This window comes from Falco cherrug, chromosome 3, assembly GCF_023634085.1.
Source record: "Falco cherrug isolate bFalChe1 chromosome 3, bFalChe1.pri, whole genome shotgun sequence".
Lineage (NCBI taxonomy): Eukaryota > Metazoa > Chordata > Aves > Falconiformes > Falconidae > Falco > Falco cherrug.
In genome coordinates this window covers 1437269-1442025 of record NC_073699.1, presented here as the reverse complement: position 1 = coordinate 1442025, position 4757 = coordinate 1437269, and the positions used below count along the sequence as shown (strand labels likewise).

Here is a 4757-nt window from a genome sequence, read left to right as displayed (position 1 = left end):
AAGTGGTTCCTGCCATGTTGTGGAAGGGACTGGAGTCGGATCTAATCTTTGTGCTGGTGAAGTGCTGGGGGCTCGGCACGAGGTTGCCGTGTAGGAGTAAGGAGAGAAAACACCTTGACCGTAAAGTTGATGAAACTGTCCTCCAGTCAGCAGTCCTGCAGTGGGTACAAAATAAAGCGAAACAAGTGTTAAGGAAAGGAGTTTTCACAGGCAAAGAAAGGCAATATGAGGAGCCAAGGCTCTACAACATGATTTGGAAAGACTGCCTTTGCTCCAGCGTACTTAATCCAGAAAGGAGACTGTACTCTTAGACCCGAGCATGCAGTAACTGCTGTGTGGCACACGAGCGAAGCGCCAACACAGAGGTGTCTGCGTAGCATTCAATCTCCTTAAACTGGTAGTAATGAGTTACCCATATTTAGAAATGTGCTATAAATCAAAATGTGTAGTAACTCACTAAACCAAACAAAAGCAATTTTGAAAGTACTGTGTGTTAAATCAGACAATACATTTTAAAAAAGGGACATCATAAAGCAAGATTTGACCAAACTCCTCTACTGAGAGCTCACAAACAGCTAAGGGAAGGGCAATGTCAAAATCCTCCAAAGGACTTTGCAAGTACTTTATGACAAGTCATTTATTTGGTCAAGAAAAAACATTCAAAGCCAATTTTTTCCCAATCAGCTCAACTAGTTCAGTGCAGACTAAAATATCCCAGACTTTGCCATTTTGTTATTTCCTAGATAGTCCTTTTATTCTTCTCTATTATTTTATAGTTTCCTCTCTCAGACAGTTACTGTTTCATGAAATGGTATTTGTTTTTATACCATGACAGCTCAACTTCTGTCTTGGTGACTTTGTTGAAACACTGACAGTAACACCCCGAACGCCTGAGCTCATTGATTTCTGTAAGAACTACAGCACTTGTGACTCCCCTGCAGGATTGCATTTAGCCATGAGAATTACGAGTTTCAGGATGGTTCACATCAATAGGGTTGATCTAGAAGCCAGGCTTTCTCAGACCTGTAGTTTCCAATTCTCACTCAAAAGGACTTTTTTTAAAAATAGCCTCACATTTACCTCTTGCACTCCTCTGATGAAAGCTAATTCAGGAAATCAATAACATACAGTCATTATTCTGCAAGTTCACATTTAACCATTAAGAATCACTAAATAAATACCAGCTGACCCTAAAGATTTGCTAAGACTTAACGTATAGGACCGTTTATTTCCTGTTCAGTACTTTCACCATTTATAAACAGAGAAGGTACAGGGGTATGAAAATTCTTTTGTTTATATTTTACCTTTGGATAGGGACATGAAGATTATCTAGTTCTAACACGTAAACAAGACACCACAGGATGCCAAGTTACCAACCTCCAGTTGCTGTCCAGGAATTGCTCCTGAATGTTTAACACAGCGTTACATGCTGCAAGACACTGGGAACAGACTGACGCTTTGCAAACACAAGTATCTCTTATCTATCAAATTACCTCACATTTACAGCAAAGACGTGCCGCTGAATAGTCAGTACAGAGCGCACAGTACATTGTCAGCCTGTCAGAACCTGACTGCATAGAAACCCCAATGTTTTCCTTGTTCTGTCTTTCTAGAAAATGAGACTCCTAGAGCAAAAACTCTGAAACTGCAGCCATAAAAACAGGACAAAAAATGAAAAAGTCATCTCTTTCTCATAATTTCCTTTACCAGTGGTCTGCATTACATCAGACAAACCACATTTCATTGAAGTCTGCAATGACTCATCTTAGCCTTAACAACGTTAACATCAAGTCATTAATTTAAATGCTTCCTAGCCTCCCTACTGAAATAAGTTCCATCCCTTCTCAAATGCTTCATTTTGTTTTCTTGGTATTGCACGTGCAGTTCCACACACATCACAGAAAACACCACTTGAATTAGATGACAGTTCCTACCCCGAAACAGTAACCAAGAGTATCATGATACTCTGCTCTAAATGCCAGCCAGTGCAGCAGAGAGCAGTACCGTCAACAGCTTCTCCCCTTCCCCTGGTCGCAGAGTCCTGCCACTTCTCCTACACTGCACCTTACAGCTCTACACTCATGGGGTGCATCACCCGGGTACAAGATTTTTTTGGACACAAGAGATCCCTGTCCAAGTCAGGGAAGCCAGGTGAAGCGTCGGCCTACAAAGAAGCAGAGGAAAAGGACTCTGAAACGTGCCCTCCGCACCAACGCCAAGGCCACGTGGCTTCTCTTCCACCAGGAAGGGCTTGTTGTCATGGCCTATGGACAGGGGCTGACCAAGACCAAGCGGCCAAAGGACATCCTTGCCAACAGCCTCAAGCAAGCGAAAGCTGCCTCGCAGTGCATGCAGGCGAAGGTGATGTGCTGGGACCTAGAAACAGGCGCTAGAGACAACATCATCCCTCCCTTGAGGTCTGGCTGGGTGACAAACAAGTTCTAAAGCTCCAGGGAGAGGAATGAAGCCCCCAAGGCTCCCCAATTGCTGACAAGATCTGTGCAACCACCAGTTTGGGAAGTTCAGAGCAATGCGCCAGGTGGAGTGGGGAGTCTGCCAGATGAAAGAGTCAGTGTAGCATTGCAATAAAGTCCAAATGCAGAAGCCTTTGGTGGTGGTGGTGGGTTCTCTTGAAGGAAAGGATGGTGAGGGTCTGGGCTGTGGCTCAGTGTTTTGTTACTGAGAATCTGTCAGTGTTTGTTTACCTTAGAGAAATACAGGCTTTCACCGCCTCCATGCTGCAAGTAGGCGGTTATATATTCTTGAATATGCATACTTTAATTACCAGCAGGTGATGGGAATTGCTGCAAGCTGGGGAAGAAGCCCGACCGGTCTAAGGTACCCCAGGATAGTGATAACTGAGTTCCACTAAGCCCATCCCTCATCAACTTGTTATCCATGACAATTAAAGCAGTGATTCTTAAAAAGAAGCAAGATCAGCCTGGCTCGGGAATTGAATCTGGGCCACGGCAGCAGGAGTGGTGAATCCTAACCACTAGACCACCAGGGGAGCAGCAGGTGGGTGTTGGTGCCGACCACCACCTGTGGGGCCGCGCGCACCCCGCTGCCACCACCTGTCCCTCCATGTGGTTTTCTTCCACGTGTGGGTGCAGTTGGCGATGGGTGAACAGTAGAGATTGGTACCACACCATGGGTTTGGGGGGGGTGCGGGTGGCGGGGAGGAAATGGAGAATTGGTGTTTTGCCAAACTCAGGTGCAGGCATAATGGAAGGATTATTTTTTAAAATTATTTACAAAGTCAGCTTTCAGGAGAAAAGGTGGGTCAGAAGTGAGATTTGAACCCACGCCTCCATTCGGAGACCAGAAACCCCCAGGCAGAGGCAGCAGAGCCTTGAGTCTGGCGCCTTGGACCACTCGGCCATCCTGACACTGTTGGAAGTTTTCTTCACCCTTCTCATCCTCAAGAATTAACCCTTCCACTTGACCTTTCCTGCCTCCTTTATAATGCCCCCCAAATTTGCCACTTTATTTTTTGCAGCAGTAAAACCCTCTTCTGGCTGTTTGCTGCTCCTCTGACTCCATCGCTCCATCCCTGGCTGCACACCCTCTGTTGCCCACTCAGGATAACGCAAGGATTTATTTTTGGGGAAGAGCCAGACCAGCCCAATTTACACTGCAACATGCTGCCATCCTGGCTGCAATTTGGTCAGCGCCTCTAAAATGAAAAATTAGGATAAAGATGAAAAAATAAGATGCATGTTTACATGCTCGTGGTGCTAGTAAAATCCCCAAGTTAATTTAATTTAACACCAACACAGTTTTACTTTCTATTTGTATTCCCTAACCAAATTAACCACTTTTTCCTTATTATTTGCCTCTTGGATGTCTCCCGGTCACTTTGGGACTCCTCATTGGTACCTTGGAGTTGCAGGCTGTTGTGGATCAGGTTAGGAAAGGTGAAAATGGACTGTGTTTTGCATCCTTCATCCCCAGCAGATCTTGTAGAACTGGGTAGCACGGGCCTGTCCTCTCACCATGGGTATCTCTCCTTGTGTGCCTGGGCTCCCCATGGGCATGCACACACACACGCACACACACACAGAGGACATCATAGATGGTAAAGGTTCAGAGAGCAGCTGGCTAAGCTTATGGGGAGGGAAAACAAAGACACTGCAAAATACTGAGGGTTGTTAGATGCTCAGAAATGCCTGACAGGGATGATGGAGCTGAAGGAGCTCAATCAGGCTGGGCTCAACCTCTCCACCCTGACCTCTGTGCCTTTTCCTGTCTCTTGGAGACACACAACCCCACGCCCTGCTGTGACTTTCCACCTTCCTTGTGTTTCTGAGATGGGCGTCCTGCACCTAAGGCTTTGCCTTGTAGCATGCCCACCGTGGGTGCCATCCTCTGGTCCTCACCACCTCTCCTGCATCCTGACCATCCACTGCTGGTATATGGGGACTTCTTGATCCAAAAGGAGTTGCAGGAAGGTGGTAACTCACAGCTACAGTCACAGAGAAGCTTGTACAACCCCACTGGGCAAAAGGTACCTGGTACTGATGTTTTAGGTCAGCCAGAAAGCATTTGCCCACACCAAAGGAGAGACTCTCCATCACCTGTGGCTGCTCTGCCGTGGCCATGCTTTTCCATCCCTCTCAGCAGCAATGGGGATGCTCTGCTGGAGTCTATGTGGGAAGAAGAAGGTGCTGAGCTGTTTCCCTGGGGGGAAAAGCTGGGATAAATCCTGGGCAATCCTGGGCAGTTCCCTTTGCATGGGCATCTGTGCAAGGGAAAAA

The 4757-nt window shown here is 46.5% G+C and overlaps 1 non-coding gene across 1 annotated transcript; it reads right to left on the bottom strand.

Moving 5' to 3' along the window:
- Positions 1 to 3281: 3281 nt before the first annotated feature.
- TRNAL-CAA (transfer RNA leucine (anticodon CAA)) lies at positions 3282 to 3389 on the bottom strand. Its single transcript has 2 exons — positions 3352 to 3389; positions 3282 to 3327 (listed from the first exon to the last, which is right to left on the bottom strand). It is a non-coding gene; the product is annotated as a tRNA-Leu (tRNA).
- Between the last annotated feature and the right edge of the window lie 1368 nt (positions 3390 to 4757).